At 38.4% G+C, this 24,496-nt stretch overlaps 1 long non-coding RNA gene across 1 annotated transcript; it reads right to left on the minus strand.

Moving 5' to 3' along the window:
* Positions 1-12,836: 12,836 nt before the first annotated feature.
* LOC130140596 (uncharacterized) lies at positions 12,837-13,645 on the minus strand. The gene is made up of 2 exons (XR_008818592.1): positions 13,437-13,645; positions 12,837-13,362 (listed from the first exon to the last, which is right to left on the minus strand). It is a non-coding gene; the product is annotated as an uncharacterized LOC130140596 (long non-coding RNA).
* Positions 13,646-24,496: the final 10,851 nt, after the last annotated feature.

Here is a 24,496-nt window from a genome sequence, read left to right on the forward strand (position 1 = left end):
GAACTTGGAAAAAAAAGGATAAATTAGAGAAAATATTTTCAATCACACTCTATCATCTCCCAATTTTTAGATTTTATATATATGGAATATAAAGGCTAAAAAATTGATATAGAGAAAGCATATCAATATTGTATCTCTTATCTTTAGATTGAAAAAAAATCTAGTTTAGAGAATGGATTTTATATTATTCTCTACACCAGCATTCGTTACTTTGAATGTCGTTTCTTAAATGTACTTATAAACAGTGAAAATTATAAGCCAATTACAAAATTCTCTTATTTAAAATGTAGTTTCTTAAAGGGTTAGTACCACGAAAACCCCAAGTTAGTACACGTGTGACGAATTTATCCAAACTAATTTTTGGATCACTAAAAACCCAAACTGGTACATCTATGACAAATTTACTAAAAACTAATTTTTAGGTCATAAAAAACCCATACCTGTAACAAATTTACCCCAAACTGGTAAGGATTTTCACATGGATGTCAGCCATCCGACGTGGCACGGCTGTCGGTGATGTGAATATTTTTAATTTTATTATTTTTGAAAATTTTTACTTTTATTAATTTTCCTTTTCTTTTTTATTTTCTTTTTTTCCATAGTGGCTGGCTAGGGTTGCCAGAGCTCACAGCCACTGGGCAAGGGCCACAAAACCCTCGCCGACCTCCGATGAGTGTTACGGTCCCCTCCAGTTTTGGGCGAGGCGCAGGCGGCCGCTGGCGAAGCCAGCCTTGCTATGGCCTAACCGACAGCAGGTGAAGGCGGCCTCGCCCGCGGCTGGCGAAGAAGATAAGAGGAAGGATATGAGCTTGGGATGGGTTGTCGCTACACTGTCCCTACAAGGGAGGGCTCGTGCCGCGTCAGTTACGCACCCTCCCATTTCTTATTCTTCTTTAGTCCTCGGCTGCTGGACGGCGATGATTTGGCTTCTGTTCTCTTTTTATTTTTTTACTTTGCTAGTCTGCACAGTATAGCTTGTGAATGTTTTTCTTGTTGGGTTACGTTTTGAAGTGGACTTTGGAAGATCTTATAGTGTGGAGTATAGAGATAACAAAGAAGATCGAAGGCGTGATAACCAGGCCGAGGTCGCCTCGCTGGCTGCTGGAACTGACAACCCTCTTCATCCACAATGAAAAAAGAAAAAGAAAAAAAGAAAAAAGGAAAAAAATTAATAAAATTAAAAATTTCGTAAAAAATAATTATAAAATTATAAAAACTGTCCATGTCATTGCCTCGCTTGCCACATAGGATGGCCGACGTTCACATCGGCAATTTTTAGTCTAAGTTGGCCAAATGGACTGAATAGGTATCAATATGAAAAGGTTTATGAATAAATTCCAATCGAAAAATTTATGATTGAATTAGTACAAATGTAATAGGTTTAGTACCTTTTTTTTTTTTATACTTTTCCCCATGGAATTGCCGATCATGAGGAATTTAGAATAACTTGTGGTGAATGGCGCTAATGGAGAATCCAGCACTTATCTCATATGACATAAATTGTGACACCTAAAGAGTTGCCGATCACGAGAGGTTCAGAATAACTTCTGGTAAATGGCCCCAATGGATAATCTAGTAGTTATCTCATATGACACACAAGGAGTTGCTAATCACGAGAGGTTCGGAATAACTTGTGGTGAATTACCCCAATGGAGAATTAAGTATTCATATCATATGACACACAAGGAATTGCCGACCACGAAAGTTTCAGAATAACTTGTGGCGAATTGCCCCAATGGAGAATCTAATACAAGTCATTCTAAACATCTTGTAATCGGCAATTTATTGTGTGTCATATGATATAAGTACTCAATTCTCCAATGGGGCCATTCATCACAAGTTATTCTAAACCTCTCGCGATCGGCAATTCCTTGTGTGTCGTATGATATAAGTACTGGATTCTCGATTAGGCAATTCACCACAAGTTATTATAAATCTCTCGGGATCAGCAATTCTTTGCGTTTCATATGAGATAAGTACTAGATTCTCCATTGGGGCGATTCACTACAAGTTTTTCAAACCTCTCTTGATAGGCAATTCCTTGTGTGTCTTATGACATAAGTACTGGATTTTCCATTGGGGCATTTCACCACAAGTTATCTAAAGCTCTTGTGATCGACAATTTTTTATCTGTCGTATGAGATAAGGCCATTTACCACTAGTTATTCTAAACCTCTCATGATCAGTTGTTCCTTGCTTGTTATGTGATACAAGTGCTAGATTCTCCATCGGGGTCATTTACCACAAGTTATTATGCCTCGTGATTGACAATTCCTTGTGTGTCATATGATATAAGTACTAGATTCTCCATTGGAACCATACACCATAAGTTATTGTAAACTTGTTGTGATTGGTAATTTCTTGTGTGTCATACGAGATAAGTATTAGATTCTTCATTTGGTCCATTCACCAAAAGTTATTCTAAAATTCTAGTAATCGACAATTCCTTATGTGTCATATGAAATAAGGTCATTCACCACAAGTTATTCTAAACATCTCGTCATTGGGAATTTCTTGTGTGTCATATGAGATTAGTATTTGATTCTCTATTGGGGCTATTCACCACAAATTATTCTAAACCTCTTGTGATCGGTAATTCCTTGTGTGTCATATGAGATAAAACTAGATTCTCCATTGCGGCCATTCAACACAAGTTATTCTAAGCCTCTCGTGATGGCTAATTCCTTGTGTGTCATGTGACATAAAAACTTGATTTTCCATTGGGGCCATTCACCACAAGTTATTCTAAACCTCTTGTGATGGGCAATTCCTTATCTGTCGTATGAGATAAGGCCATATACCACAAGTTATTCTAAACCTCTCGTGATCGGTAGTTCCTTGCGTGTCATATGATACAAGTACTAGATTCTCCATTGGGGTCATTCACCACAACTTATTATGAACTTCTCATGATTGGCAATTCCTTGTGTGTCATATGAGATAAGTACTAGATTCTTCGTTGGGGCCGTTTACCATAAGTCATTATAAACCTCTCGTGATCAGCAATTCCTTGTGTGTCATATGAGATAAGGCCATTTACCACTACTTATTCTAAACCTCTCATGATCAGTTGTTCCTTGCTTGTCATATGAGATAAGGCCATTCACCATAAATTATTCTAAACCTCTCGTGATCGACAATTTTTTTGTGTCGTATGATATAAGTACTAGATTCTCCATTGGAACCATACATCATAAGTTATTGTCAACCTCTTGTGATTGGTAATTTTTTGTGTGTCATATGAGATAAGGATTAGATTTTTCATTCGGGCCATTCACCACAAGTTATTCTAAAACTCTCGTGATCGGCAATTCCTTCAGTGTCATATGGGAAAAGGTCATTCACCACGAGTTATTTTAAACCTCTCGTCATCGACAATTTCTTGTGTGTCATATGAGATAAGTATTTTATATTCCATTAGGCCCATTCACCACAAGTTTTTTTAAACCTTTCGTGGTCGGCAATTCCTTGAGTGTCATATGAGATAAGTACTAGATTCTCCATTGGGGCTATTCACCACAAGTTATTCTAAACCTCTCGTGATCGGCAATTCCTTGTGTGTCATATGAGATAAGTACTAGATTTTCCATTGGGGCCATTCACCACAAGTTATTTGAAACCTCTCTTGATGGGCAATTCCTCATATGTCATATGACAAAAGTACTGGATTTTCCATTAGGGTCATTCACCGTAAGTTATTCTAAAGCTCTTGTGATCGGCAATTCATTGTCTGTCATATGAGATAACGACATTTACCACAAGTTATTCTAAACCTCTCATAATTGGCAGTTCCTTGCGTGTGATATGATACAAGTACTAAATTCTTCATTGGGGTCATTCACTACAAGTTATTATGAACCTCTTGTGATCAACAAATCCTTGTGTATCATATGAGAAAGTACTAAATTCTTCATTGGGGCCGTTCACCATAAGTCATTCTAAACCTCTCGTGATCGGCAATTCCTTGCTTGTCATATGAGATAAAGTCATCCACCACAAGTTATTCTAAACCTCTTGGGATTCGCAATTCCTTGTGTGTCATATGAGATAAGTACTAGATTCTCAATTGGAGCCATTTACTACAAGTTATTCTATCGTGATCGGCAATTTCTTGTGTATCATATGAGATAAGGCCATTCACCATAAATTATTCTAAACCTCTCATGATCAACAATTCTTGCGTGTCATGTGATAGAAGTACTAGATTCTCCATTGGAACCATACACCAAAAGTTATTGTAAACCTCTTGTGATTAGCAATTTCTTGTATCATGTGAGATAAGTATTAGTTCTCCATTCGGGCCATTTACCACAAGTTATTCTAAAACTATCGTGATCGGCAATTCTTTCTGTGTCATATGAGTTAAGGTTATTCACCACAAGTTATTATAAACCTCTCATCATCAGCAATTTCTTATGTGTCATATGAGATAAGTAGTTGATTCTACATTGAGGCCATTTACCACAAGTTATTCAAAAGCTCTCGTGATCGGTAATCTAATACTTTTCTCATTTGATACACAAGGAATTGCCAATTACAAGAGGTTTATAATAACTTGTGATGAATGGTCCCAATGGAGAATCTAATACTTACATCATATGAAACACAAGGAATTGTCGATGATGAGATATTTAAAATGACTTATTTTTTATGACATGCAAGGAATTGCCGATCATGAGAGATGTAGAATAACTTATGGTGAATGGCCTCAATAGCGAATCTAGTGCTTATATCATATGACACACAAGGAATTGCCCATCATGAGAGGTTACAATAACTTATAGTGAAAATCTAGTAATTATCTCATATGACACACAAGAAATTGCCGTTCACGAGAGGTTTAGAATAATTTGTGGTGAGTGGCCCAAATGGAAAATCTAGTGCTTATATCAAATAACGCACAAGGAATTGCTGATCACGATAGGTTTATAATAAATTGTGGTGAATGGTCCTAATGGAGAATCTGCTACTTATCTTATATGACAAACAAGGAATTGCCGATCACGAGAGGTTTATAATAACTTGCGGTGAATGGCCCTAATGGAGAATCTACTACTTATCTCATGTGACAAATAAGGAATTGCTGATCACGAGAGATTTAGAATAACTTTTGGTGAATGGCGCCAATGGAAAATCCAGTACGTTTCTTATATGACACACAAGGAATTGTCGATCACAAAGGGTTTAGAATAACTTGTGGTGAATGGCTTCAATGGAGAATCTAGTACTTATATCATAAGATACACAAGGAATCACCGATCACGAGAGGTTTAGAATAACTTGTGGTGAAGGGGCCCAATGGAGAATCTAGTGCTTATATCATAAGATACACAAGGAATCGCCGATCACGAGAGGTTTAGAATAACTTGTGGTGAATGGCCCTAATGGAGAATTTAGTACTTATATTATACGACACAAAAAGAATTGCCGATCACGAGAGGTTTAGAATAATGTGTGATGAATGGCTCCAATGGAGAATGTACTACTTATCTCATGTGACAGATAAGGAATTGCTGATTACAAGAGATTTAGAATAACTTGTAGTGAATGACCCCAATGGAGAATCCAGTACCTATCCTGTCAAAATGGGTTTTAAATCCATATATTACCCATTTAAAAATAAATGGATCACTTCAATTTTGAAGAGCCCACCTTAAATGAGTTTTAAAATTTAAAGTCTAAAATAAATGGGTCTCAATGGGTTGATTTTAGAACCCATGTCCAAGCCACTAGGGCCTAGGCTCACACACACACACACACTCTCTCTCTCTTCAGCCTTACAAAAATATTTTTTTAAAAAAATTGAAATTATAATTGGTTTTCTTTTTTCTTCTATTTTTTATTTTTCTTTTTATTTTCTTTTTCTTTTTCCTTCTTCCTCAACCAGTGGCCGGCCACGCGACAACTGGTGATCAGCCACAGGTGAGGGATGAGCTCGCCGGAGGCCGATAAAGCTCGAGCTCGCCAATGTCTGGCATTAGCCGAGGCCTCACTAGCCTTAAGTGAGGCTCGAGCCTTGCCAGCCTTTAGTGAGACTCGACCTCGTTGACCTCGGGCAAACTCGACCTACTTAATGCAAGCGAGGCTCGGCTTGCTAGAATCAAGCGAGTTTGAGCTTCACCGGCCTTCGGCGAGCGAGTTTGAGCTTCACCGGCCTTCGGCGAGCTCAACCCTCGCTTGTCCGGTGATCAGCTGAAGAAGAAGGAAAAAAAAAGAAAGAAAAAAAAAGAAAACATATTTTAGAAATATCATATTTTCCGCGAAACAAACGGAGCATCAATTTTTTAAAAGAAATTATAAAAAATTTCCACTAGATTTGTATTGTATGGAAATGTTTTAATAATATAATTTTTTTAAAAATCATAAGAAACAAGTTTTCTTAGATTTGGTTAAATATATAAGTGTTTTAGCAATATAAGTCGGGTTAGGTATGGGTCAAGAATTTACATAACGAATAAATGGGTCATAAACGGATTAATGGGTCAATTTGGACCAGATCATTTATGATCCGACCCACCCATTCAATAGGTCTACATATGATACACAAGGAAATGCCTATTACGAGAGGTTTAGAATAACCAGTGGTAAAATGGTCCCAATAGAGATTCTAATACTTATCTCATATGACACACAAGGAATTGCCGATCACGAGAGATTTAGAATAACTTATGATGAGTGGCCCCCATGGAGAATTTAGTTTTTATCTCATATGAAACTCTTCTTCAGCCATTAGCTTTAGAATATGAAACTTTACTCTTTTCTTTTCAGTGGAGACACTTTGAATTTATATTGTGCCAAGATCCAAATGGACAAGATATGTGTACTTGTTGTAAGCGTATGCCTCTCGAATCGGTATTTCGCACCAATCCTTTGTAAACTCCATGACACCAATCCTCGAGGTCGATGGAGCCAACATCGACTGACGCAGTTGCTCATCTCACGAAGGCTAGAGAAATGAGGGAAGGCCTTCCTTCCTCTCCTTCGCTCAGTTGAGTTCAAATCTCCATGTTCAGCCGACTCTCCTTCCCTATATCTTTTTTAGACTCCATTTGTTTGTGAAAAATGAAAAATTCGTAAAACTTTTCTTAAAATTGATTGCTTGTATCACCCGAAATAATTAGCTAATAAAAATATTTTATTACCAACAATAATTTATTTCTAAAACATTTTCGCATATGATGAAAATATTTTTCATTCATTCATTTTTACAAGTAATATAAGCAATCATTTTTAAGAAAATATTTTTTAAATAATTCATTTTCTGAAAAATAAATGAAGCTTTATTACCTATGCATTTGGGCTATGGATCGATACATTCGTCGTGAATAGATGAAAATCTTATAAGCAAGCGCATACTGAACTGTCTCTTAAGAGTAATGCCGAATTCGTACATTGTTATCAAGATCTATGTTAACGGTAGTGCCCTTTTTGGTTAGGGAAAAAGTGAGTCATATTCAAATGCTTCTTAAGAATAAATGACACGTTATTTGGAATATACATTAATTTTTTTTTATCAATCACAATATATATCTCTAGCAATGTTAGCGATAAGTTAAGTACTTTATTCTTTAGTTCTACCCTCACCATTCTTTTATTTAAACCCATTGAACAAGGCATTGTCCCATGCTGACCCACGGTCCCACGTAGGAGTACGTAGCTATCCATCTTCTTGCCGAGAGGCGATTAATTAATGTTTCGAGGCACCATGTGACTTGTAATCTTATACATTCAAAGCGCTTATTTATCTCTGCAAGAAGGAAGACACAACTAGCACAAATTTTAAATGGATGTATTATATATTATCACAGTATCTATAAACTATCATATCTGGTGGAATTTACATGAAATTCATATGGGATCCATCAATTCTGATGGTGAAGATGTTTAATATATATCTAAGTCAGTGGTCTTGTTAACCAGTGCCTTGGACACTAGTTAAGAATACAAATTAAGAAATAATTCACTTTTTCATTTCAGTGATTACACATAGCACGAGATAATTAGTGCTTGGACAATGCAAAGCTTCCTGAGCCAGTCCATAAGCGCTTAATAGGGACACTTACCAACAAAATCATTAAATCAAAGCACACTTTTTTCTTGCTTTTTCATGAGTATCGATATTGCACTCGTTACTTCCTCACAACAATAAAGCATTAGGGACACTTTTGTCATTACATAAGTATTTAACCTATATTTTATCAAACTTTTGCCTTTTTCGTAACAACCTTTCTCCACCTACATGGGATGGTTCTTATCTTATCTCAAGAATGAGAGTAATAAACACATTTAGTGAAGAAGATTATAAAATTATCTCAAGAGTTAGCATATGTATTTTATATTTAACGTGCTTTCCTTCTATGAAATACATTCCATTTCGAAACAATTTGTGACATTAGAGCTGATTAGAAAGTGCTTTGCAAAGTTTGTGCGGACCGGAGCCCAATTCATGGACATCTAGTTTCTCTATTTCATAAATTAGCAAAAATGTTTAAGAGCAGTATTTGCTTATAATAGCTTTTATTGTATCTTAAATTATTCTAAGAATTCCATACAGGCTTGCGACTTCAAATAAATCAAATGAATAGAATATAAAACAGCGCCAAATCACCTATGTTTGACTAAAACAGGCTAGGCCAGATTAAGCTGGAAATGGACTAAATATAAGTCTTATGAGCCAGATTATTGTTATGGGCAATTTTGTTGGCCAAGTATATTATATTGAGATGGACAAATAATCGTCTTTGTTAATGTCTGCTTTAACCTCTTTTTCAATCTCTTTCAATGGTCTTGCAGGTTTAAATTCGACAATGAAAATTATGACCAGGATGATTAGGACAGACCCAATATATAAAGAGGAACAAGCTCACCATAAGAAAGTCACGTCTATAATTTAAAACCGTGTCCTCTTTGAATCTTTCATTTGTACATTTCATGGTCTATCCAAGAAAAGCATAAGGAGAAAAGAGATGCAATGTGTCTTTGTTTTGCACTCTTACGCGCGATTCTTTATTCCCAAAAGGGAAAGGATAAAGAAAAGGAAAAGAAAAGGAGAGATATGAGATCTCGCTTCAATATATTAAAACACTTCAAAGTCCTTTTGTTCATTCTTCATGTGGAAGCAAAGGGCTAATGCGTATAGTATGCTAAACAATGACCTCTTGATCACCGCGTGAAGTAAAGAATAACATCCAACCAAAAAAACAAGGTAAAGCATAACGTGGAATCGCTCTTTATCATCTCCACGTTCACCGGATTTAAAGTCCTATACTTTTGCATGAAAATGAATATCACGTATGGATCAAATCGGGTCACTTGTGGATCAAGCAAATTTCTCTTATCGAGTCAAGCTTTTGCCATCTCTTTTACTTTTTGAAACATTGTTATGTTTTGGAGTGACTTGCTCGCTTGGGCGATTCTAGAAGACGGTTACTTAATAATTTAAGGAACGGATTGTCATGATTTTAGAGTAGTGAAGCATAATTATACATGGGTTTTAATGGTTTGGACTGTACACACTTGCAACTCACCAAACAACGCTTCCTCATGTTTGGGCTAGCTGATGCAGTTTGGGCTGTTGTCGGGCCGAGCTTACAAATTCAATCATATCTTGCAGATTTCAGACAGTAGCGACCATGCACATCACATGATGGATGGGTCTCGCTGAAAAAATTAACAATCATATTAAGTTATATGATATATACTTGCAATCATTGTTAAAAATCATAGATGGACAAAAAACTAATAGTTGTGAGGCGACGAACCCACACATCTTAAACGGGCAAGTACACTGAGAGCATATTGATGTATTCCCAAACGGAAAAAAGAGAAAATTGGATTCGGTATGTGTCGGACCAAACCAAAACATCATAATCAACAGTTTCAATTCGATCGAACCATTTAAAATCAAGTCAAATTCGGATGAGATTTTTGTTAGGATATATATCGAGATGACGGATCATACTCATGACTTAAACCTTTTTATTTCAATTGGTACCGAGACTAGATGTTGTGGATTTTTTTTTTGGTCCGACAAATTATTTGGTGAAGGTGGCAAAACTATTAATCGACACTAGCTTGATGGAGTCGCTCATAACGTTGAACAGGAAATCTTTGTTTTGACACTAGTGATGTTGTGGAATCCCACCTCCTCAATCTCCAATTCAGTTTAACAATGTTATCAATGTGGCCTTCATTTGTCTTGTTACCCCAACAGAAAATCGTGCGGTTAAAAACCATATTTTTACCGATAAAATAGTTGACTAGATAACACTTTAGATACGAGACAGATATAAGTCAGAGAAATTCTAGTTTATTGCCCTTTTTGGATAATGTCTCCGGCTCGTTTGATAATGAGAATGCACGTAAGAGCATATATAGTTTCATTTTATGGGTTAAAGTCAAGTGTCATCATTCATGAACAATTAGAGGGACAAAATTTAAAGTTCATATGATTGTTCAAAAAAAAAAATGTCACCTGAGAGCAGGGCGAGTCAGTGAGGCTCCAGACGAGGAGGAGGGCACCAACAGTGGAGCGAAGGTAGAGGAGTGTGGCTCGGTTGAAAGTGAGATTGGACTGGGCAAGGTTGAAGAAGGGGGTGGATAGTGCGAGGAGGAGGAGGGCGGTGATAGGGGACAGATGGGGAGGAAAGTTTTGTGGGCACTTTGGTGGGTAAGAAGAGACGAAGATGAAGAGCAATGCGAGATGATAAAGCAGAAGAAGAACATAGGTTGGGGCGAGTATGGATTGAGTCTAGGTCCAATCGGGTATGAGTCACCAAAATTGTATTTCATAAAAATGGGCTAATTTAGATCAGACCCATTTTTTACCCACTCAAAACCGACTCAACCCTCAGACCCAAAAAAAAAAAAAAACAACCCAGACTCAACTCACCCATTTGACAAGTCTAAATATCAATGGTGGGGAGGAAAGAGTTCTCTTGGGAGCTTTGGTGGTAATGAAGAGACAAAGATGAGCTGTGTGAGATGATGATGAAGTAGAAGAAGAACAGGGGTTGGGTTGAGATTGGATCCGGGTTGAAACGGGTATGTGTTGCTGAAGTTGTATTACACAAAATGGGGTAGTATGGGATAATTTTGGTTGGACCCTTTTTTTGACCCACTTAATCTAGACTCGACCACTCAAACTTGATTCGACCCAACTATTTGACAGGTCTTGACATTAGTGGTGGGGAGGAGAGTTTTGTAGGGGGCTTTGGTGGTGAAGAAGAGACAAAGATGAAGAGAGATGCGAGATGATGAAGAAGAACATCGGTCGGGTTGGGTATGGGTTGAGCTCAAGTCGGGTCAAGTACGGATTGTTCAATTATATTACATAAAAATAGGTCAATTCAATTAAATTTGTCCATTTAGATCAGACCCATTTTCGACCTGCCAAATCCGACTGGAGCCACCGTCTAACAGGTCTATATGCTGACCCCTGTGGAAGTATGTAACTATCCATGTTCTCCATGATTGAATTAATTTTTGTTTTGAGGCACCATTTGAATCTATACTAAGCTTAAGGCCCGCATGCAAGCTTGCCCGTTTATTGAAGGAAAACTACATTTCATTATATCAAAACGAAAAGAAGTGAGCTGTATGGCTATGTACCTCATGAACCACTAAATCGAGCTAGAAATATCATCAAAATCCCCTCAAAATCACGCTCAGTCCACAGCCCACAATAACATCCAGCAAGTATAGTCATTACTCTACCCACATAAATGGCATCCTAATGTATCAAGGTGGCGGGAGATGAACCACACACTTACATGTTCTGAAGAACCATCAAACTAATCAACAACTGGCAATAAAAATCATTCAAATTCATGACTAAGAGAATTCACTGCGGCGTCCAGCTTATCAAGCTCGCAAGATTTACAAATTACCCACTCCAATAATACCCAAACCAAACATGTCCCAATAACTAGCAAATCAAGTATACATTGTCACCTTATCATGGGTAAACAAAACAGCGAAGTCAGCAAAATCTAGAATAAAATCAGAGCATTAATGGCCGAAATTCATGATTATTTGTTAAGTAGTGGACTAGAAACATATCTTTCTGCAAGTGTATGTGGGCTCACGTGCTCAAGATGAGAACAAATTGAAGTCAAATGAAGATCATCAATGCTTGTACAGCCGGCACATGTTTAATATCAGCAAATTCAAGCATGACAACCTGATGATCTCCCCCTAAAATTAACATGGATTTCTCACCTCAACACATATGACCAAGATAACACATAGACAAGTCTTGGAGATTGTTGTTTGAACAACGAATGGATATGGACAGCGGGCATGAACATGAATCCAGAAAATTTAAGTCACAGACAGCACTTACAACCATGACTACAGCATGTTATGAACATACACAGCATTCATAGCCAAGAAATCAACATATTTTTGTACATTTACATCAAGAACAACAATAATTCCACCACTACGTACAAATTCAACAAATATCACATCCTGAAATGAATATTGTGCAGGCTAATGGCGACAACCGAGATAAACCACCACGTACTTGCACGTACATTGCGAGCATGACACAAGCGATACTCCAACGTGTCCATTGCATGTGAAGTGGCGTCTCAACCGAGCCCAAAACAGAGCAACAGTTAGTATGCGAAAGAAAAACTCCAACTCCAAAATGTGAACAATTTACGGTTACAGAGGATTTCTCTACATTAACATCTTAACGATTGTGATCTGTGCACTTTGAACACCTGAAGCTCAAAAATAAATCCAGAGGCTCTCAGTTTAGAGGACAATTCAGCCACGCTCCCAATGCAGTATTTAATTCACTGAGAACAAAGTAGACGGAAACACCAAGGGGAAGGAGAACTCTAGGCCATCGAAGGATGAAGCATCAATTCGCAATGTATGATCAGCACATTGAACAGTAACATACAAATCACTCCGATGCAATCTCAAATTGATCAATTAATTCATCATCGTCATCTCCGAGGCAAAACGTCGAACAGGTGGTGAGCATGAAGGGCGAGGTGTTATGCAAACGGGAATTCCTATCAATTGGCGAGGAATATAACATGAGAAACCCAGCTAAAAATTGCAAGACAGGAATCGACGAATCTGAGACCAAGGAATAGACAACAGAAGGCAATACAGAACAATCGTATGATTGAGTGTGGACCGTATCCTACCTTGGGGAGATCCGAATGGTTACCTGCTAATAAATGAAGAAACTGAAAGACTTCGAGAATCTCACGAAGACGAAGCTATGCGATGAATTTCTCGGTCCGTGCGTTGTGTTCTTGCTTCGCTCGGTTCCTCGGGCTCTCGCGCGCGCACCAAGCTTCAGAGAGTGTGCAGTGGTTGTCGTTGTCGTTGTGAATTCTCCTGCAGACTCTGTGAAACCGCGAGCTTAAAAGGAAAATCCCCAAATGCATTTAGACGAGAGAGAGAAAGAGCACGAGAGAAGTCCGATTGGTGGTGATGAGCGTCGATGCTCCGCTCCGTTGCGGCGGAGGCTGCGGTGGCCAGCGAGGGAGATTTGACGGCGGCCGTAGCTGATCGGAGACGGTGGACGATCGATTGATGGTGATGGAGCTGAAAGGAAGAGGCAATAGCTCTGGCAAATCGACCGCCAAGAGAGAGACATCTCCGCTGAATAGTATTGACAATTTTTGAGATAATGACACAAATAGTTCGTGAACTTTAGCTCAATATGTAATTTGATCTCATGAACTTTTAATTCATTCAATATAGTACATAAACTTTAACCTAATATTCAATATAATCCCTGAACTTTTAATTAGTTTAATGTGATCCTTTAACTTTTGATACATGTTCAATGTAGTCCTTGAACTAGAATTAATGGAAGGATTATATTGAACATTTTCATATAATTCAAGGACTAAATTGAACATGTATTAAAAATTCAGGGATGACATTGAACAAATGAAAAGTTCATGGACCACATTGCACATTGGATTGGAGTTCAGGAATTATATTGAACAAATTAAAAGTTTATAGATCACATTACACATTGAACCAAAGTTCATAAACTGTTTGTGTCATTTTCCCAAAACTTTTTCTATGGTTGTTATTTTTATCTTTTTTCTATGGTTGTTATTTTTTATTCACTCATCATTTTTATGCTTGTTCGAAATGCTAGCAAAAATTCAGATATCTACAAGGATTATTTTTTTTTGGGTCATGCTACAAGGATCATTTAATCGGGAATAAAAGTGGTAAGTTACTGAATAAAGGTGGATAATAATTTCATATGATAGTTGGTAAATTTAATGTGACGATAAGAAAAGAAAACTAAACAAAATTTGGTAATAGATAAGAGAAGTTGGGTTTCTTTTTGTCAAAGATAAGGAAGTTATTAATTTAAAAAGAAAATGCACGTCGAAAACCATCTTACAAAAGATTAGTAGCACAAAACTACTCGATAACTTAATCGCAGACAAAAGGTCGGCAAGCAAGGTTAATGAAATTGCATGTAAAGCAAGGTGGCACATCTCGCCGACATTGATCACTTCCATCTCCCTTTCTTCGAAAGCCGAGAGTACAGATCATGGATGAACAACTGAAAAACAAGTCGCTCTCACAAACACCATCAAAAATTTTTTTTTTTTTGCCTCTCTCTATTTCTCTCAGTCTCTCCACATCGGAGCTCTTAAAATTTTTGTAAAGTTCCCTCACAAGTTCACTTCAATTCTCTCTACGACTATGAGCTTAGGAAACACAAATATGAAAAGAAGACCCATGTTGACTGACTTCGATGCCCACGAAATGCACCACTATAATTTGCATGCACACACCGAATGGTCAAATTGCAATGTTGAGTCTCCTCAGCAAGAGAGATTTAGATTTAGCATTGATTGCATCTTGAGGAGAGAGAAATTATTACATGACTGTAATATATGTACTAAATCCAATATTGACCATTAAAATGGTAGGAATCACATGAGTTCCACATGGGTTCCATCAAATTTACTAGTTCAAATTCGTCTTCCGGGCTTTGAAATTGTGATCAAGTCCTACAGACTAAACGGATCGAAGCCCGTGATGAACAGTGCGTGAGGGTTGGGCTGTGGATACTCCATAGATATAGAGATTTCGCCACATTAGGGCCCTGTTTCCCCCTGTAGCGATCGCCCTTAGGTTGTAGGTTTAATCAAAGTTGATCCCTAACAGTAAATAATTATTTTCACAAAGATCAACTCGGAATCGAGCCCCATGTTAATATCCCCATCCCATCTTTCGATTTCCCCACTAATCTAAAGACAACAACACAAACCATGCAAGGGTAGATTTGAGGGCACGATGAGTAAGTCTATGAAGGTCGGGCGACAAAGACTATAAATTTTGGAATTTGTCAAAATACATTAGACGTTGCTTTAACTTAGAGCGACCTACCTTAAGACTCTCTCTCTCTTTGCCCTGTGTAATCACAACGTCGACATTAGAGAAGCCAAATCACCACGGCTTTTAATCATCAACATTCTCACCGGACGATTGCTCTTCTCTCCGTGTCCCGATCACTTCTTTCTTCTTATTTAATCAAATCTATAAACCGGGAAACTCAATTGGTGGATTTGCTGCTTCGAATGTGATTCTCGTCGTTATTTTCTCCAGTAACACTGTTTTCATTCATATGGTTGTTCGGCAATGGATGCGTTTAATTTTGATGAAGGTGGTGATACTCTTGGTAGACAATATACTTTGGCTCCTCCAAACTTTCTGTTTTCTCATGCTTGATACGCTAAATTTTGTTATGCTTTACGTTGTTTGAGTATGATTTGTGATGTTGCACTGTTGTGTAATTCCTTTCATTGTGTGAGATTTTATGATATCACTGCCTAACTGTTCTAAAAACTTAAATTGTTAGGTAAAACCGTGTGTGTAATATTTAAATATTCTAACACGTTGATCGGGTGTGATTAAAAAGTTGGGAAGATGGTCTAATTCAGCTTCATTGTGGTCATCCTGTCTGCATTTCCGGAGAGATCCTTGTTCTTAGTTCACATCTGAATCAGCTAATATACTAATCAATTTGTTCCCAACTGGGTGGAGACCGTGGACCAATGCAGGAGCGATAGAGAATCTTTTAAGCAAAAGGTTTGTATATCAAATTTCAAGCCATAGATACAGTTATCCCGCGATGCAATCGACAAAGGTTTTAGCTAAATGTAGAGCCCTTTAGACTTAGAATGCGTGTTTGCTCAACTGAGATATACTTTATGTTAGTTCCTTCTTACTGTGGTTAAATGCAGACTCCATCAAGAAATTTTTGGATCTTTACTCTTCTATCTTCTTGCATTATGGATGGCTTGCTCAACTGAGATCGCCTTATCATGTTGAGATATACTTTATGTTAACTTTATGTTAGAAGTTCCTTCTTACTGCGGTTAAATGCAGACTCCATCAAGAAATTTTGGATCTTTACCTTCTATCTTCTCTTGCATTATGGATGGTTAACTAAATCGGTTTTCCAGTTTGGTTCATGATAATTACGAGATCGTCAGCTTATCATGCGTTGGTAATATGCGATGACTTCTACATTCTCGTAAGGAGTCCATGTAATATGTTAGGCAGACTACGAGCGAGAAGTAAGGAGTCAATGCAATACTCATGTGGAGGATCTTTTATTCTAGATTTTGTGGGATCACTGCCAAGACATAGATTAATAAACATTCTCTCTCACACGTAGACTGAACTTTGGCTTGAGCATAAAGCGTGGAAATATGTAAGGAAAGCATTAAGTCGTTAGATAATACATAAATTAATATTTAAATATTCTAACGCCTCTATACCGACGTTGTTAGAACGAAATCCCCATGGTTATTTACGTAGCTAGTTCACTTTGTGCGTAGAAGCAATATTTTTATTAGGGTTGGTTCTACAAAATTGGTTTGTGTTTTCGTGAAACACCAATTAAGCGCCCCCCTTGATTCCTTATTTGGACCTAACAAGCTAAACAAAAATTCTCTCTATATTAGAAGTTACTAACTATATGGAAACAGTACATTTTTGTTGTTGTTGGTGTATACACATTATCAGTTTTAATGCTCAAAATTCGGCCAAAAAGAACTTAATGTTCAAAAATTGTAGTTGATTGATGCCACGGTAGGCAGAAAGTTCATGTAAAGCTAATTCGGTAATCATAATTCGATACTATCATTTATGAATTTACTCGTACGGAGACCAAATATTTGATAGTAAAACGGCACTTTTTACTCTTTTACGGCTGAGTTAGGAGCTGGTACTGAGTAGTGCAGATGGATTAGATGACTCTAGAAAAGTACTAGCGCAATAATTTATCACAATTGCAAACATTTTACCAGTCGTTCGTGCTTAGACATTCATGGCTAGTTCTTTCTTGACTCGCGTGGATTGATCTCTTCCAGTGCTTCAATGACGCAAGGCATTCGCGGTCTCTAGCTTTTCACATTGTCTGATCTCTAACTCTTTGGGTCGGGGCATAGCGCCTTGTTAGACATCCCAACCTTCCGATTCCTCTAGCATCCACAATTTCAGAACACGGAGCATTGGAAACAATGTAGCAGCGACGCAGCTCATCGTCGGGCCACAGTAAGAGCTGGCCAACGACCTGAGAGTTACCAACATCTCCAGGCTTCCTAAGACTCCCATGAGGTCGTCCTTTAGGCCGGACATCGACAAAACGAGGACTCCGAGGTTTGGAGGAAGGACAGTCAAGCTTTCCATGGGTGCCATTTCACGAATTCCGACTAGCATCGCAGCTAGAAATACTATTTTCACGAATCAAGAACCAAAGTGGTCAATCATCAGTGAGGTTTGGGTGGAAATGTTGGTTTATGCTGCTATCCAGTGCCAGGGAAGTTATCATGCTCAGCAACTAAGACGAGGTGGCAAGCTCCTGATGGCTCGTGTCAGCTTAACCGATCACTTCCAAATACCGCATGCTCCGGAAATAGGGAAACTGATCGTGAAATAGCATACTAATTCACTATGTTTCTGTCACATGCTTTAGTCCCTTCTTATCAAATAGTTAACAAAAGCTTTGTTCTAACACGTGATGTGTATTGAAATGTGTCTGGCCCGCATCAGTTTCAGTGCGTTCCTAGCGTATTCAATTGAAACGAGCATATGTTTTTAGCACCTTAATGTGCTGAGCCCCAAAATCCACAGTTATTGAGCTAGGCAACGACATTGATCATTGGCTGAATTTCCAGGCATTGATGACTACAACTTTGCAATTGTGAGAGGGACCTTGGATGATTTCGGATGGGTAGGTTGCTATTGGGAAGCCACAACCTGACTTGGACCTCGATCAAGCTAGCAGCTTAGGCAAGCATTCCGAGATCAGGCATGAGAACTTTGACGAACCTACATGATGGACTTATTCAGGACAAGAAAAGAAAAAAGATAGCAAGATCTGTAAATAGAGATGGCAATTATTGACCTACGACGCAACACAAACATAATGGAAGAAACCTAAACTCGGGGCGGTGCGACATGATTAATCGAAAGTGACATGAATTAACACTTTTTTTTTACGCACTTATATCAGTAAAAAGAAAGTGCAATTTGCAATTGCACCGAAACATTTTGGTAGTGACACGAAATAATGGGAATAGCCGATACGGAGGTGATTACACGGCATAATCAAATGGCTATCCTTACCTATCAAGGTTAGATTATTATTATTATTATTATTATTATTATTATTATTATTATCTGGGTCCCTTTGTCTCTTCTTGACTTTGAAGTCCGTAAAATCAGAATTCACCATCACATTTTTCGTCTTTGTTTCTTTCCGCCGTAGCAGGAAGCTGCAAGCAACAAGACGTTCTCGGTAGAGTCCGAATGCCTGGACCAGTAAATCAAACCTTTCATTTAGTCCGAATGCCTGGACCAGAAGGTTCAATCTGAGGGGTTGATTTGATTATTAGAATCGGCAGAGGGCGGAAAACAAAAAAAAACGATGCGGGGGACGCTGAGCTCCGAGGCATCAATATACAGATTCGAGTCGTAGTTGCGTGTAATTTGAAACAAATTAACTACGATTAACTTCATCTTGAAAGATCATATTATCTCGCCGATGGTCCAGGGTGTCGTCTCAAACTTGCCATTCTAATTTCAATCCACTCTTCCTTTTTCAATCTGTCCAACCTTTCCATGCATCCCTGCTTGTTTCCATCCAGTATAGCGAGATTGAGGTTCTCCGAAGCTTTGCCGGCTCATCTTCACGACGATCGTGATTTCGCACGTAGTCCTCGGAGTGAGCAGGATCGTTTCCAATTTCCCACTGATTTCTAGCCAGCAAATGCGTCTTAGCTCGGCGACGGGCAGATTTATGTTGCCCAAATGGTTGAAACTCAGAAATATTTAAGAAGCAAAGGTTGGTTCACTAGCGATGATGATGATTAGCAAAGATTTTGCGGCAGCAAAAATTTTATTTAAGTGCCCCTAAATACACAACTTGCAGCTGAAAAAAGGAGCATATTTCAGCAGCATCTTTTCAGCGGCATCAGGAAATACGCAACGCCAAAATAACGCTAGCGATATGCCAACATGAAGGTACTTAGTTAGCAGCAGCAGAACGTCTTGTTGCTAAGTCATATCTGTGCAGCATTTTGTCGAGCAAATCGTGTGCGTTATTGAGTACCAAGCATAGACATGGAAGTACTGTGATTTTCTCATCCAAAATCGATACATCAACGAAGAGAACAGGCTAAATCATAAAAAATTGGCCATGGTTCTAAGTGATTTTCTAATACGCCTCTTCACGGATCTCGGACTCAGAACTCTGGAAAAAAGCAAAGGGGTAGAGGTTACCTGGTGAACAAGCGGAGACAGAGCTGTGATTAGTGATGGAATCAACCACGGGAACTTCGTTAATCGTTGTCGAGTGAAATCGACGCTGACGGAACTATGAGCAGGAACTAGCCACTTCGTGCTGTAGAACAGGGCCGAATGAAGGACGCCACACAATGGCAGAAGAGCTCAACGTGGAGGATCTAATACTTATCTTCATGACACACATCATCAGTAGACTCAACTTTAATTTCCTTACCTTTATCGTTTTTCAGCTTAAGGCAGTTCCTTCTCAGATGTCCCTTATTGCCACAACTTCAACAGACAGCACCATCAGTCTTAACACGTGAACTAGTTCTTCCTCAATTTTTCCCTACTAAAGCAGCATATGCAAATTCACCAGATTCTCTTTTACGGATGTCCTTACTCAAAATCAAATCTCGAATTCCATCAAACGTCGAGCTTGTTGATCAAGAGGAATTACTAACAACAGTAACAGTAGTATTCCAACTATCAAACAATGAGGATAATAGAATCAAAACACATACCTCATCATCAAAGTCAATCTCAACTAAACTCAATTGACTAACGATCGCATTGAATTCGTTGATTTGATCAGCAACTAACGTACATTCACTCATCTTCAAGTTCGACAGACGTTGCATCAAGTAGACTTTGTTGATCACAGAGGGGCTTCACATACATGTCTGACAGTGCTTCCATCAGTCCCACAGTGGTCTTCTCGTTCACAATGTTAAACGCGACGTTACGAGCCCACATCAGCCGAATAACACCCAACGCTTGTCTATCCAGCAGTCCTATTTAGATTACTTCATCGATTCTGGCTTCTCCCTAGAGAGGGGTAAGTGCATATTCTTCTAATAAAGATAATCCTCAATCTACATCTTCCAAAAACCGAAATCCTTTCCATCAAATCTATTGATTCTCACTTTCCTTTCTTTAGTCGCCATCGATTCTCATCAACTCAACCAATTCTAGCTCTGATACCAATTGTTGTGGAAGCAAGCGATTGAATAATAAAATAGACAGAGTGAGAAAATAAATTGGATACTAGATTTACGTGGTTTGGTTATAGTGACTTACATCCATAAAGAGAGCAGCAAAGAATTTCAACATAAATCAAGTGATACAATGGAAATTATAACAATACTCGAGTCACTCAAACATTCTCGGTAATTCCTAACCCTCAATTACATCCAATGACACACACAGTATTAACCCCATAATTTCTCATGAAATAATCTCTCAATCTCACGAAGGAATTTCAAAAATCTTACCACAAGATTTAATTGGCTTCAACATTCTTGGATATCCTCAGGGCGTAATTCACAAGCAAAAGCTCCTCTTTGATAATCTTCATAAAGAACAACCAGCAAGAATTGGACTCAAAATAGGAAATCTCTTTTTAGGAAACCTTCTCCAAATAGGAAACCATTCAACTAGGAAACATATTCAAAATAGGAAACTTACTTGAATTAGGAAACTTTCCTTTTCGGGCTCAAACTTGAGACATATTTGCAACAGAATTGATGATCACTTGAGCTTTAGAATAACTTGTAGTGAATGGCCCCAATGGAGAATCTAGTACTTATCTCATATGACACACAAGGAATTGCCGATCGCGAGAGGTTTAGAATAACTTGTGGTGAATGGCCCCAATGGTGAATCTAATACTTATCTCATATGACACACAAGGAATTGCCGATCACGAGAGGTTTAGAATAACTTGTGGTGAATGGCCTTAATAGTGAATCTAGTATCACGAGAGGTTTAGAATAACTTGTGGTGAATGGCCCCAATGGAGAATCTAGTACTTATCTCATATGACACACAAAGAATTGCCGATCACTTGAGCTTTAGAATAACTTGTGGTGAATGGCCCCAATAGAGAATCTAGTACTTATCTCATATGACACACAAGGAATTGCCGATCATGAGAGGTTTAGAATAACTTATGGTGAATGGCCCCAATAAAGAATATAATACTTATCTCATATGACACTCTTCTTCAACCATTAGCTTTAGATTATGAAATTTCACTCTTTCCTTTTCCAAGGATACATTTTGAATTTATTTTGTGCTTCTTTGCACAACATTCCTCAAGCAAATTAGACAACATCCAAATGGACTAGATATACGTGCTTGTCGTAGGTGTATGCGTCTCGGATTGGTATTTCCCACCAATCCTTCGTAGACTCCAGACGCCAATCCTTGAGGTCGATGGAGGTAGCATTGGCACAGTTGCTCGTCTCACGAAGGTTAGAGAAACGAGGGAAGGCCTTCCCTCATCTCCTTGGCTTTGCCTTGTTCGCTCGGTCGAGTTCAAATCTCCATGTTCAGCTGACGCACCTTCCATATATCTTCTTTTAGGCTCTGTTTATTTCACTGAAAATGAATGATTTGAATAATATTTTTATGGAAATGATCGGTTGTATCGCTTGAAATAATTATCCAATGAAAAATATTTTTATTATCATTTTCAACAACAATTTATATCTAAATATTTTCGCTGATGATGAAAATATTTTTTGTTCATTAGTTTCCGTTAAATATGGGCTTGTGACTTCAAAAAAGTCTATTGAATAAAAAATAAAACAGGACCAAATCACCTACGTTTGACTAATATAGGCCGGGCCAGATTAAGCTAGAAATGGGCTAAATAGAAGTCTTACGAGCCTGATTATTCAATTTTGTTGGCCATGTTTATTATATTAAGACAGACAAATAATCGTCTTTGTTAATGTCTACTTTAACCTTTTTCAATCGTCTTGTAGGCTCAAATTTGACAATGAAAATGACGACCAGGATGATTAGGACAGACCCAATATATAAAGAGGAACGAGCTCACCATAAGAAAGTCACGTCTATAATTTTTAACAGAAGTCATGTCTTATCTATAATTTTTAAAAGTCCTATACTTTTGCATGAAAATGAACATCACATATTGATCAAATTGGGTCACTTGTGGATGAAGAAAATTTCTCTCATCGAGTCATGCTAGCTCGTGCGATTCTAGAAGACCAGTAACTTAATAATTCGAGAAACGGATTGTCATGATTTTATATTAGTAAAGCCCAATTAAATATGCATTTTAATGGTTCTGGACTATTGACACTTGCAACCCACCAAACAATGCCTCCTCATGTTTGGGCTAGCTGATGCAGTTTAGGCTGTTGTTGGGCCGAGCTTACAAATTTACTCATATCTTGCAGATTTCGGACAATAGCGACCATTCACATCACATGGTGGATGGGTTTCGTTGAAAAAATTAGCAATCGTATGAAGTTATATGACATATACTTTTAATCATACTAACAGTTGTAAGGCGACGAACCCACGCACCTTAAACGGGCAAGTACACTGAGAGCATATTGATGTATTACTATACTAAGTTCACAAACGGAAAAAGAGAAAACTGGATTTGGTATGTATCTGACCAAACCCAAACATCATCATCAACAGTTTCAATTCAATTGAACCGTTTAAAATCAAGTTAAAATCAGATGAGATTTTTGTTAGGATATTTATATCGAGATGAAGGATCATACTCATGACTTAAACCTTTTTATTTCGATTGGTGCTGAGACTAGTTGTTGTGGATTTTTTTGGGTCTACAAATGGTGATGGCGGCAAAACTATTAATCGAAACTCGCTTGATGGAGTCGCTCCTAACGTTGAACAGGAAAATCTTTGTTTGCCACTAGTGATGTTGTGGAATATCACCTCGTCAATCTCTAATTCAGTTTAACAATGTTATCAATGTGGCCGTCATTTGTTTTGTTACCCCGACAGAATATCATGCGGATAAAAACCAGACTTTTACTGAGAAAAATAATTGACTAAATAACACTTTAGATACGAGACAGATATAAGTAAGAGAAATCCTCATGCACTGCCCTTTTTGGGTAATGTCTCCGACTCATTTGATAACAAGAATGCACGTAAGAGCGTATATAGTTTCATTTTTTGGGTTAAAGTCAAGTGTCATCATTCATGATCAATTATAGGGGTGAGCGCGGTTCCAGGGTAGAACCGAGAACTGGAGAACCGGACCGGGTGGGTCTGGTTCGGTTCCAGGTTCCATGGAAAGAGGGTCCGATTCCCGGTTCCCCATTTTTAGGAACCGGCTGTTCCGGTTCCGGTTCCTAGTTCCTATAAGAACCGAATCCAGAACCTGGAACCGGAATCGGATCAGAACCGGGAATCGAAACCAAGAATCGCAACCGGGAATCAGATCCCTAAAGGTTAAAACATGAACTACATATTTAGTATTTAGAAACCCTAATTCCCAAATGCTCGCTTCTCCTCTTGAATCACCCGATTCTCCATCATCGTCCCTCCAAAGCTTCTGCCACGCTCCTCGTTCCCGCTTCTTCCACGCTCCTCGCTCCCGCTTCTGCCTCGCTCCTTGCCCTCGCTTCCGCTTCCGCTTCCACGGTTCTCTCCCACTTCTGCCTCGCTCCGCCTTCTTCGCCGCAGGTCCTGTGATCTCCCCATGCAGATTCGCTCCGATTATTCGAGCTCGCCGCCGTCTTCCTCCTTTGAAGCTCCGTCGCTCTGGTACGTAACGTCTTCGAACAACCCCTCGCCATTCACGCCTTCTCTCTTTGAATTCCCGCCATTGCTTCAGTTCATCTTTAGCATCGATTGATCGAATTCAGTCACGACGATCGTGCCTGAGCTGCGTGAAATATTGCTC

The sequence above is a fragment of the Syzygium oleosum genome, unplaced genomic scaffold, assembly GCF_021117445.2.
Source record: "Syzygium oleosum isolate NSW1041296 unplaced genomic scaffold, Sole_v2.1 Sole_v2.20, whole genome shotgun sequence".
NCBI lineage: Eukaryota > Viridiplantae > Streptophyta > Magnoliopsida > Myrtales > Myrtaceae > Syzygium > Syzygium oleosum.